Below are 13,494 nucleotides of genomic sequence, written 5' to 3' on the forward strand. Positions count from 1 at the left end.
AGACCTGGTTTTGTACTCTTAATTTCTTCTGCACACCCAGTTACTGTAAAGTCTCTCGAGTTTGAAATGCCTGCTACTCCATGTCCGTTTGAATAAGAGGTTGAGTCTACGGCAAATGCCCCCAGAAACTTCTCTCTTCTATGTGACCCGAAGCCGTCTGTGTGCCCAGAAGCACTTGCTACCTGCCTACTACACCCTGTGACCCAGCAAAGCCACAGAGGCCAGACTCCAGAGATCACTGCCCTGACCAGATAACATCTTGATACATACAGAAAACGGATACATAACATAAATGCTATCACTTTAGGCAGTAATAATTTGCAGTGGAAACAAGTAGGATATGAAACAAATCAGAGAACAGCACATACGTGAAGTCTTACATACTATTATCACATATTGATACAGGCTGAAGACTGGAATAGAAATAACAGTGGCTGGAAAGTTATGGGAAGAACTCTCAGACAGCAGGAGACAATGCGTCTGGGAAGTAGTGTAACTGACCAAAATGAAGCAAACGCCCAAGCAAAGTGTTTACTAAAGAAAGCAATCCCAGGCTGAAAAAAGTGGTGCAAAAGTCCTGTGGCCAGGAGGAGCAGGGCATGCAGAATACAATCACGTACATATATATTGGTCCTGACAAGGAGTTTAGGTTAGTCCCATTTTATTCTAAGTGCTAACAGTGGAATTAATCCAAAATCAAATCATGGCCACAAAATACCATTTCTTCCTGAACAAATAAAACTTTAAAGGAAAAAAAAAAATCTATACTTTAATTACACAAAGACAAAACTCATTAAAGGGTAGTATATTTTCTTCCAGTGTGCTTTCAGTAAGACTTATTTAAATTAGTTTTCAATTATATTGTAAAAACAACTGTGCAGCCTACTTCTTTCATATAAGAATATTCTATCATAAAAAAATGAGTCTCACACCACAAATACTAAACTGCAATTCGGAGAAGGAAGCCTGGCATTCCAGGGCACAGCGGGTGATGACAGTTAATAGTAATATATTATATACTTGATGTCTAAAGAGGACACGGAACATTTGTGCCACAGAGGAAGGGTAACCGAGGCACCACAGCTGGAGCTACTCTGAACCATCACTGTAGACCCCATAAGTATGTTCAATCATGTGCCAACTGAAAACAGTCACACGTCATCGTGAGACTGTCTATGTGGCAGCCAACGGCGGTATACAACTGCCCATGGGTGCTCTGGAAGTCCACAGTGAGTACAAACTGTTCACCATTTGTATCCTTGTGAGTAAAGTGTTCTCCCCTCAGAATCTGAGGGGAAACAAAGCTTGATTGCTTTAGTGTTTCTGACATGTACTGCTAAGATCTTTTCAAGGTCTCCCTTCCAGCTCCACCAGACATGTACCCTGGGCGTGGAAATTTTCTTCAAGATGATTATTTTATCAATCTGGGGTTTCCTTACTCTTGTTAGCTTGGGTGAGAAGCTGCATTGAGATGCCACTGTGGCCTCCTGCTTCTTCAGCTCTCAGCAGCTGTGTAAGTTGTGCAGCCTGCTGGAGAACCATGTGAAAAGACCCAGGCTCCGCGGTAGAAGGGTCTCACTCATACGTTAACTGTGTCCAGCCTAGCTGGCACCAGGCACATTAGTCAAGCTATCTTGGGCCTTCCAAGCCCACTCAGCTGCAGGCGAATATCACCAGGTGACTTTAGGCAGTACCACAAGAAAGGGAAGAATCCCCAATCAAGGAGAGAGAGAGGGAGGGGGAGGGGGAGAGGGAGGGAGAGAAAAGGAAGGGAGGGAAAGAGAGGGACACGGACACAGAGACAGAGACAGAGACAGAGAGACAGACAGACACACACACACACTATCTTTGTTTCTAGATGAAGTCCTAGGGATCCAATCCAAGCCTTGTAAGTGTTTGGTGGCCATTCTTTCTGAGCTGAATCCCCAGCAACCAGCAAGGTACCCCTGGCACATGATCTACATATTCTCTTCTAGAACTGTCGCCTTATGTGATGCCTTATGCTCACTCTTCTTCTGGGGCACTAATGCTTTATTTAAGTATATATTCTAGAACTATTGAAGGTGCTAATCCTTATCCATCATTACTCCTAACACAGATTTGCATTTTTATTTTTATTACATATTGATCATAAATACTTTAAATTTTTCTAGCATTTCACTTCAAACTTTAAGGAAATCTTTTCTTCATACACAGCGGCTCACCCTGTAACCTGCCATGTGGGAGGCAGGGACAAGAAGACTACCTTATGTTTGTAAGGATGCATGCCTGTACTACAGATAGCTCACCTTTAAAGAGAGAGACGGATTGGTTATTACTGTTTTATCTACTTTCTTACAGCATTTCTCTTATGGCTCATTAGAGGGCAGCTCCCACTTATCCTCCCAGTACACTTCTTACTTAGAAGAAGCTCAGAAAGATGGCTCTAGCTCAGCAACTCAGCAGCACATCTCAGTCTAGCGAGCCTCACACCAGCGTGGCGGGTGCGCCCGCAGGGACGCACCACCGCATCTCCACTCAGCCTACATTCTTACACACAGTCCTGAACGGAGGTTGGAAACACTGTGGGGCCACCTTGGTAAGTGAAGGAAAGCCATAGATAAATGCTACCCTTTTCAGCTCATGGCAGACTGCTTTACTTGATAGCTGTCTGCAGATAGATCCTGGAACAACGAAGAGCCAGGCACCAGTAGAAACATCACATGTTCGAACGGTTTCCCCACCTTCTCTGCCCTGCACCTGTGCATAAGGAGCAGTTTAACCCCGAGACTGTTCCTTAAATACCTGCACACCAATCTCTACCCCGGCCTTAACGGCAACACAGGCTAAGGCATTCATACCCTGGAAATAAATCTGTTTGGTTTAGGTTGTATTGCTATGGCAGCAAAAAACCAAAAAAACAAACAAACAAAAAATAAACAAACAAACAAACAAAAAACCCACGGTTTACCATATAAGTAAACACTAAAAAGGAAAGATGAAAATTGCACGTATGAGTGACAGAAAAAAAGTAGCATAATAAAATAAATAAGAAAGCGAGTCAAATAAGACCCAGTTTAATCCAGAAACATGGAAGTGCAATGAGCATCACCGTCAAGGGAGCTCTAGACAAAAATACTAAGGCAGTTCCACCTCAGAAATCTTTAGCTGCGAGAGATGGAGCTGCGGGCTGCACACCAGCTAGACTACGACTCTACCACCAAGCGATACGCAAAGCTCCAGGAACACTATTGATGTGACAATAAGGGAGCAAACTGCGGAGGAAACCCGTCATAATTACCTTGACCTACACCAGAAAACAATAAACAGAAATCAACCAACACCTGTGCCCAATGATTTTTTTTAAAGCTCTTAAGAAAATTAAAAATAAATGTAATTATTAATTAAAAACTTAAAAATACAAATTTTTAATTTCATAAAGAAAAACTAATAAAAATGATAGCAATATGCCTCACTGGGTTAAGGTGCTTGTTGTTAGGGCAGAGAGCCTGAATATAACTTGATCCACAGAACTACATGTTAGAAGGAGAGAACTTACTCCAGCAAACTGTCCTCTGGCCTTCACACATGTACTATGTATGGTACACACACACACACACACTCACACTTAAGCAATTCATTAACCAAAAAATGTAATAAAACGTCTACAATAAATTATCTGAAAAAGAATATATAACAGAACTTTAATCAAAAAGAGCAATGCTTGATAGGATAATCACAGATGAAATTAACTACAGAACATTAGAAAAACCAAAATTGATTGTGACAGATTAGTTCAGGGAACTAAATACAGACTTTAGAAATGGACCGCTCTGTGTATTATGAGAATTAGCATCTGTTGATGGAAGATGTGGGCTCACTCAGAGGAATGCATGACCCAAACAACCCACCTGGGCCACTCACTCTGGAAACTACAAACACAGCAAGTTCCAAGTGGACCAGTGCCCTACATGCAGCAAGTAAGACAATAATGCCTAGAGCAAAACACAAGAGGATGCTCCCATGATTTACAAGTTAAGGAGTTCCTAATCAAAACATCAGCTCAGAAACATAAAGTAAAACAGTAGCAGAGCCATTAAAAATTTAAACCTTGTATATGAAAAGAATATTATTTTCAAGGTTAAGAGAATGAAAAATGAGAAAATATTTTAGCAAACAAAACATATGAAAGATTATATGATGATAACATATGCTGTTCTTATAAATCAATATTTAAAAAGATTCCTGATCCATAATAAAGTACATAAGTTAGACCCTCCTAAAAGAAACACCCACAACCAGTAAGTGTATAAAGATGGGCTCAACACCAGAATTGATGAAAAGCATGAAAATAATGTATAACTTTTATCTAAAAAGAATTTAAAGTACCAGTGATATCCAATCTTACACAGCACACGAGACAATAAGGGCAGTTGTGTGTCTCTTCAGGAATATAAGTAGATCAGTGTGTCGGCAGACACCTGCCATTACTGAGCACCTGCTTCAAGCGTGGCTTGTGTTCATCACATGCAAGGAACCGACAGTCAGCAAGACAGACAGAGCTCTTGCCTGGTGGGGCTCGCTCTCGGGAGTCAGATGTGGGCAGGTAGGAACCGCTGCATATGAGAACAGCTGGTGTTAAAAACAATACAAGCAATCAGTCAGGGTGGGAAAACTGTAAGCAATGGGGGATGGGGGAGCAGGCAGAACCTCACAGAGGAGTGGACACCTGAACAAAGATCTGAAGGAAGGACGGCAGTGTCATAAAACTAGGTGAAGAACACATGACATCAGAGCTACTCAAACTTTTCCACCCGTGACCTCCTTCATCCAAGAAATGTTGATACATGTTTTATATAAAGGTATATGGAACAGGTGTGCAAATGAAATACTTTGATAATAAACCATAAAGACACTTATTTTAAAACAATACTTTGGTAGACATTTAATTTTTACTATTTATCAAAGTTGAAAGGAATTTTGCACAAGAGATGTGTGCTTGTTTTTACATAAAGAATTAACTCTTGGCTGAACAGCTGGTGGGGTATGTGGGAGGGCTTTGAGAAAGCAAAGAGTCAGGGAGAAACTATGTAATTATAACATAATCTCGAAAATAAAACAGGTAATAAAAAAGAAAGAACATAGGATTAGTGATTTTTTTTCTCTATGGTTTGATTTGGTTGGATTGGTTTCTGAGACAGGGTCTCTCTGCATAGCTCTGGCTGTCTTGGAACTCCTTATGTAGACCAGGCTGACCTCGAACTCACAGACATCCACCTGCCTCTGCCTCTTGAGTGCTAGCATTAAAGGTGTGCACACCGTGCTCGTCACTACTGTTTTAATTTACTTTTTATTTATTATGGTGTATGAAGGGGGGCATCCATGTCACAGCACATGTGGAGGTCAGAAGACAACTGGGTGGAACTGGTTCGCTCCCTTCACTTTCTCAGGGCTTCTAGAGATCAAACTCAAGTCTCAGGTTTTCACAGCACTCTCTTTCACAGGGCCCTGCTAAGGAACCATCTTCTCACCAGGCCCTGCTACTTTTCTAAAGCAACTTAAGGAAGAGTTTATTCTGAATCACAGTTGGACTGTAAGGTGTTTCATGCTGGGAAAGGCACGACAATCACAGCAGGTCTAGCTCTAGAAACAAAAACAAGGACAGCTGCTCACTCCACATCAAGAGCCAAGAGGCTGGAGAGTGGCTGGCACTGGTGCTCTGCCCTCTCTCTTCCCTTTTCACAAGCTCTAGGACCAGGGGCTAGGACCAGGGCCTTGAGGTAGTAGTGCCCCCCACATTCATAGTGAGTCTTCCCTCCTCAGGTAAGCCTCTCTAGGAACTCTTCACAGACATGCTCAGGAGGCTGATTCCTAGGTAACTGTAAATCTCTTCCAATTGACAAGGAAGATTAGCCATCACAAGGAAGAGCCATTTAAGGCCCCAGAAGCAACTGTCAAAGCTTTAGATTTTACTAACTGCAAAGTCACTGGAAGACCTTCCAAAAACCTTACCTCAGCATTCTCACATTTTAAATCTCACTCTTGCTACTGGTTAGAGACACTACACATTAATTACATAAATAATTAATTGTAACAACTGTAACAAGCAGGTGAAAATGGTAGAAATCTGAGTTTAAGTGGCATGATGGACAGAAGAGAAATGACTGAATGTAGGTATAGTTTAAAGGTAGAGTTATTGAGATGTGTGAATGGTTAAGCATGGGATATAGGAGAAACAGAAAACAAAAGGTTACTTCAGCAGATGATCCTGAGTAACTGGAAACTAAGATTTACGGATATAAGACAGATATGAAAAAAGCAGGTGGAGGGGTGTGGTGAGAAAAAAATAAGTCAACTTCACAATGTCCAGTAGGCTTTAGGATGTCAATGAGGTAATACATACAAAAGCTGAAGTTCAGAGACATAATCGTAGAAACATAAATTGAAGTGTACGTCTATGCATGAGACAGTGAGTGCCTGTGGTCTGTTTGTGTGTATTCGTGAGTATGTGGGTGCTATATGTGTGTGAGTGTATATGTGTTTGAGTACTGCGTGGTGTGTGCACGTGTGTGCTGTGTGCATGTGCAGGTATGTGTGTATGAGTTTGTGCATATGAGTGAGCATGAAGGTGTGTGTGAATGTGCGTGTAAATGTGTGCAAATTTATGTGTTAGTATGTATGTGAAGGTATATTGTTGAGTGTTTGTGTGTGGTGTGTGAATGAGTGTGTGTGAGTGTGTTAGTATGTATGAGAGCATATATGTGAATGAATGAGTGTCTGTGTGTGGTGTATGTGGTGTGTTTGTGTGTGTGTGATGTATATGTGGTGTGTGTGTGAGAGTGTGTGTGCATGTGTGTGTGCATGTGTGTGTGTGGTATGAGGGTGTATGACTGACTATATGTGTGTGGTGTATGTGTGGGTGGGGTGGGGTACATGTGTGATATGTGGTATGTCTGTATAATTAGTGTTTACAGCCAAATAGCTGAATGTGATTCCCTCAAGAGAGTCTAAATGCAGAAGAGAAGACCAAAGACTGAGCCAGGAGGCTTCCCACCAGTGTTGCAGTTGACAGTGAGGATGATCCAGTCAGGAAGAGTCATCAGGTTGTTTTAATTCTGCAGCATCTATCAAAAGGTAAATTGAGACCATGCTCATTTGGCAATTCTATTTTAAACCCTCCTCTCTTCAGACATAAATGTATGTGTGCATATAACACTGTGTGGTACAGATATTCACTGGTGTGTCATTTGAAACAATAAATGAAATTTCCACCAATAGAGAAATGCTTAACTGGTGTCTACACTGAACAAGGAAATCAAATGTGACAATTCTAAAAGCTGGCAGAGAAAAGGCACTGATCACAGCATCTTAGGAAACATTAAAGTGCTGCATAACTTCATAGAGTGAGTGGTTCCAACCATGGAAGAAACACATATACATGCACTAGCACCAGAGTAGAGAGATCAGAGGACAAAACAGACCCCAGGAAACACAAGCGTGGAGTGCCACGGGATGTGTGCTGGACAAAGCAGACCCCAGGAAACACAGCTGTGGAGTGCCACGGGATGTGTGCTTCTTTATTACACTTGTTCGTCATGTCCCCTTCTCTGAAAGACGGATTCTAAATAATACACAAATCACTTTCCAAAGAAAGAAAGGAAGGGGGGGGAGGGAAAGAAGGAAAGAAGAGAGAAAGAAAAGAAAAGAAAGGAGAGGAGAGAACAGTATTAAAAGTACCTGGGTCATAGCAATCCACTCACTACACATCCGTGGCTCACCAGCCTTTATTATCACTACAACAGCAGTTGACATACACAGGACAGGGGTTTGAAATTCACTCAGACACTGGTGATCTGAGGCGCCTGTGCTCGGGGCCTGATAGACAGAATGAAGACATGCCTAAAGACACTTGAGCCTGTTGCTATGATAAATACCTGTGCTGACAGTGAAGCTCAGTGGCAGAGGATGTGGAAAACCAGCACTCAGTCCCTAGAGGGATGACGACAAATACATTTTACTGTACTTTCTTTTTCAGTGGTCTAGGAAACATACGTGCTAAGTCAAGCGTCCTAGCACTGTTGTACCCAACACTAATCGTATGCTTCTGTATCACTCCATTTTTAATAATTCACCAATACAAAATGTTAACAAAAGATACGTGCTCCACCATACATTTTTAAAATAAGAAAACTTAGAAGAATTTATGGGTCACAATAGTCATCCCTGGTAATTTTTATTTCAAATATCTGTGAGTCCATTACCACCAAAAAGATCAAAGAGTTGGGGAAGTATGAAGCAGGAAATATGTTTTCTAGCCACTTACATGAAAAAAAAAAAAAAAAAAAAAAAACCACAACATACCAGCAGACATATGGTAATAGAAACAGAAGAGTTGAACAAATAGAACAGAGAAGAGAATTAAGCTGAGCACGGATTTGCAGTCTATGATTTTAGCCAATGAGGCAAATCAAGAACTCCATGTGTCACACTCGTGAGAAACACGACTTTGCACATTACCAGTAATGCCCCCCCCCCCCCCGTGTGTATTACTACTCAAACACACCTTATAGTAACCAAATGGTTTCCCTCATCGGCCCCCTACAGAATTGTCTTCTCTCGGCTCTTCACAGACTTCTGGCTACACACTCTGGTCCCACTGAGTTGCCTGGGCAGGCCCAGCCCTGCCTGGTGTGGGCAGAGATAGAACTGCGGGCAGCAGCATGCTGCAGGAGCCCCAAGGCTTAGCCAGCATCCAGCTAAGCTTCTTTCCATAAGGTGATGCCAACAGGTAGTACAACTGAAACAATGTGGTCCTGCAACCACAAGACTTCTGAGTGACTAAATTCTGCCAGGGAAACAAGAAGCATCTGCAGGTCACACACGCTAGCACTAGCGTAGGCTATGACCAGCCTCAGCTCAGCCCCTTCTGCTGTACTCAAACCCCTTCTTGCACCAACTCTTTGTCTCCAATACAAACCCCTCACCAGCTCCTCCTAGACCTTCCCAAGGTGGGGCTCACCATTCGATGTATGGCTCTGCCTCTAATTACTATTTGCCGTATTTGCATATGTGGGGTTTTTTTCTCATTATAATGTCATTAGCATACGAAGGAGCCCCGTTGCCAGGGCAACCAGGAGTGGTGAATGCACAGCACAGCCTTTAATGAAAACTTAACCCTACTTCGTTTAATTCCCAGTGTGTTCAGGCTCACTCACTTCTGTGGTCACAAGAATGGAAATACCCTACAGCTGCCCTGCTTTGTTTGGTTATGTGGTATTTGTAAGCCAAGTGTGTTCCCCTGAATTTACTAACACACAGTGTTTTGGTTTTTTTTTCCTAACTAACCTTGATAACTTCCTTCCATAAAGTAAATTCTCCTCATCAGCACGGCGCCCTCAATACACTGCTTTTCATACCTGCAACAGACTCCATTTTCTACACATTAAACAGTGTCAGGCCCATCAGCTTTGCTGACTTCCAGACCCATTACTCAGGATTACCCACTTCTGAAAGCATTCTAAACTGCTTGGCCTAGGAGCAAACTGCCGTAAGGCAGCCAGCCTGCTCATCAGAGAGCATTCTTCAAAGGGAAGTCTGACATGACCTGTGGAGTGCCCACTGCCACAAAGGGTCTTGTCATACCCTTATACAATAACAAGGGTTTGTCAAGTGGGCAGGTCAAGGGTTAACAAAAACAAGTCTAACAGGCAATTTTTTTTTTTTTTTACTTAGCACAAGTAAAAATAAAATCCTAAATTTAGGCATAAGAGTCCAATTAAACAGACACTGGAGCGCCTGGACACGCAAGGACAACGCTAAGCCGCAGGAGCCCCGTGTCACCAGGAAGAACAACGTGTGCCAAGCTGCCATGCTCAGAAGCTTCAGGACTCCACTGCAGCTGTTACACTGACTGGACAAGATGAGGGGGGAACAACAACAGTAACACAAAAACAACCAATGAAGGCAAAAATGTAACATGAATTAGCAACGAGTGATCACTACAATGTCCTTCTTCCTCAGCTAGCATCCTTTTCAATAGGGGAGAAGACAGAGTCCCGCAGCCAATGGATAGAAAGGTCAAGGAGCAGGAGGAGTTACAAGCCAATGGGAACTGAGCTCTGGCTTGCGATGCAGCTGGCTTGGTGGACCAGCCTGAGGACGCCTCTGCCTGGTAGACATGTTTGATGATGCAAATTCTCTGCACTATCTGAGAGGTGGCAATCATCACAGGAAACCTCCTAACCCAACTAGGGAACCACACTTCCTAATTTACTTAACTTAATCTGTATTTCAGTTACCATATGCGACTAGTAGCTGCCACATTCTGAAGTGCAGCTACAAGGATAATGGGCAACTACTGAGTAAATGTGACATCGCCAAAAGATTAAACTATGTTCTCCAGCTTTTCTACAAACAAGCAATTCAGGGGGACCCAGAGACGTCTGTGCCTTGGCCTCTGAGAAGGATCATGGAGGACAGCATCTACTGTAAACCACACTGTCGGCACAAGCTCCAGGGCATAGAATGCTCAGCCAGAAGACTGGGGGTTGAAAGTTCAAGAGGTGGGTAGTTGGGGTCATTAAGGATTTGAGATACAAATCAGCCGAGGGTTCAGTTCTCAAACTCTAACCCCAAACTACCTGGGTCCATACCCTAGTCACCACCACTAAACGTGTGAGTTCAGTTTCCTCATCTGTAAAATGAGAGTCATAATGGCTATATTACCTACCAGTGTCAACACAAAGCATGTCCATGTGAGCAGAACAGTACAGAGCCTGAAGTAAAGTAATTACCAATGAATGGTGTGCTTCCAGAGGGCAGGTTTCACAAGGAACTTTGTTTTGATCAGTCCACAGCGGTAAGTTAGAAATACCTAGAACAATTCATTTCTCTTCCAGGCATTTAGGTCATCTGCATTTTCCAGAAGCCATCTGAAAAGCTACAAACCAGTCAGGCTGGGTCATCACCCTCCCACCCCACCCCTGCCCCACCCCTCCATGCTCTATCCTCTGTACCACTAACCATACCACTAACAGGGTTCATCCCTATCGTCATGCCTGCCCAACTTGTAACTTTACTTCCTTAAGCCATAACTGTTCCCACTCTTGGATGTTTTTACATTGTTTTAATCAACATTTTGATAAGCACATAAAGAAATGGGCTTCACTCTATGTTTTCAATGCCAGCCCTAACTCTACAAATCATTGCCTAAAGTCTCTTACCTGACATTTTGGGACCTGTCATAGATGGCATTCTTGTTCTAGATTGTCACAATAATCAATAATCAACAATAATCAATTCACTACTTAACCCTTTTCACATGCATAAAAATTCACATTTGAAAAGTACAGCAGGGTGTACGGAGAGAATTTAGTAATGTTTACATGAAATGTTGGCAGAAATCTTTTCCTTGTGCTATATGATTATTGCAGTTGGCCTCCATTTTCTTCTCAGACTTCCAAATGATGGAAAAGCCTTTCTCAGCATTAACCAGAATTTGGGTAATTCTAACCTAACAGCTACTTCAAAGTGTCATCATCTGGTGAAACAAATGAATCTTTCTTTACTTTCTCTGACCAATATAAATACGATATTTTTATGCCCACATTACTAAATTATGAACAGGAAGGCCAGGTGTGGTGGCAAGTACCTGCAATCCTGGCATGTTAGGAAGAAAAGGCAAGAGTCCTCTGCACCCAACGCCCCAACCAGAGGAGGTTGGACTCCCAGGAGCCCTAACATGCCCAGGATCATAGGATGCTGAAGGAGCATGGTGGCTGCCAGAGCCGACAGGTGAGACATGCTGATGCTGGGACAAAGAATGATGCTGAGCTATGAGCTTGCTGAGTGCCCTGACAATGGTGACTGGGAAGCTGTATTGGACATATGTTCCCGACCCACCTTTGCTTGCCTATATCCCAGATGGGACAAGCTGCCTTGACTCAAGTTTTTAGACCGTGTAGGACAGAGAATCAAAAAGAGAAGTTATAATGAATCTTGTATTTTTCTTAAATGTGACCAGTTATTCAGACTCAATCATGTACTGGTCTAGAAATCAATCCAATATTGGAAATAACAGTCTTCATTTGCAAGTCTGGTTGTGGACATTTTCAGAGACATATTTGGAAGTTAGCTGCAGTTCTCTATGATGTTATGTTAGCAAGAAATAAAGTTGGGGTAGGATCTGGATTTCAAACAAGTGTTAGCACATGTGTTAAGGCTCTTTTAACTGTCAAGTTAAAATTACTTTTGTTTCTTTTACAGTATTTAAGTTGCATTGATTGTACACTTTCTAATTGGGCGAGTATGTTGAAATCTGGCATGTCAGTTATGGAGGTTTATCAACCAGACCTTGGTTTTCTGAAAAAAAGCTACTGGAAGAAGTGAGTTAGGCTTTAAGCAGAAGCAAGAGGGTAGTGGGCTTGATTATTGCTGGTATAACAGCTTTAATTACATTAATTGCTAGCACCACTGCTTATGCAGTTGCTTTGACACAAGAAGTTAAAAAAGCTACTTTTGTTAATCATTTAGCAAAAAAAATGTTACTAATGTGTTGAGTATACACAGAGAACTTAGGCATTTAAACAATGGATTGATAATCTTTATCCTATTCAAATTATTGGAAGGAGGTTCAGAGTTTAAGAGTAAGGAGCCATCTTGAGTGTCATGCCAAATATCATTGGATTTGTATTAGTTCTAAAATTTACAGTGGTAGTCATTATAATTAGGAAAAAGTTTAAAGATACTTGCAGGGTATTTGGCATAATTCTAACACCTCTCTGGATGTTTTAACTTTGCACAGTGAGCTTATGAATTTAAAGAATGCTGCTCTGCTGAGCATTGATGCAGCAGATACTGCTGATAAAATTACCCATGGCCTGAGGTCAGTATTTCTATTTTGGTCAAGCTTCAAGAATGGCACATATAGCTTGATCATGCTAGCCCTTTTTGTCCTGGGAATACTTTTATTCCGGCCCATTGTGTTAAAGCTTGTCTTTAACAACATCAACATGTTGGCAGCCAAAGTACAGGGCTTGAACCTGAAAATGGACCTCCAGACAGAGTTATTAAATTAACAGGCTGGCAAGCCAGGTAAGATTCTGCACAAAGCCTTATCAACCTAAGACAGAAGTGAATTGCTTTTGATAATGCATATTCCATGACAGGTAAGGAAGGCATTTTTATCAGAATGACCTAAGACAGACTCAGTCTTGCTTATGAAGTAAAAAAGGGGGAGATGTGGAGAGCTTTTGGGGCTGCTTGGCAAGAATCTGACATGGGCCAAGCACAAGGAATTGGGCTTCAGGCAGGAATCTGACATTAGGCTAGAACAAAGAAGTAATTTCAGGCAGGAATCTAAATTTTAGGTTAGAACAAGGAAGTAGGCTTCACACATGAAAATGACTTTGGGCTAGGACAGGGAAGTTGGCTCAGATATTTTGGTCATCCCGATAAGCCCTTAGAAACAGCAATCATGGGAGTGTTCGGAACACTTTGTTTATTGCCTTGTTTGTT

At 42.0% G+C, this 13,494-nt stretch overlaps 1 protein-coding gene across 5 annotated transcripts in view; it reads right to left on the minus strand.

Moving 5' to 3' along the window:
• Positions 1 to 13,494, minus strand: part of Atg10 (autophagy related 10) — a 252,326-nt gene that overhangs the window by 191,693 nt on the left and 47,139 nt on the right. The window lies entirely within an intron of this gene.

The sequence above is a fragment of the Arvicanthis niloticus genome, chromosome 29 (genome assembly GCF_011762505.2).
Source record: "Arvicanthis niloticus isolate mArvNil1 chromosome 29, mArvNil1.pat.X, whole genome shotgun sequence".
NCBI classification, from domain to species: domain Eukaryota; kingdom Metazoa; phylum Chordata; class Mammalia; order Rodentia; family Muridae; genus Arvicanthis; species Arvicanthis niloticus.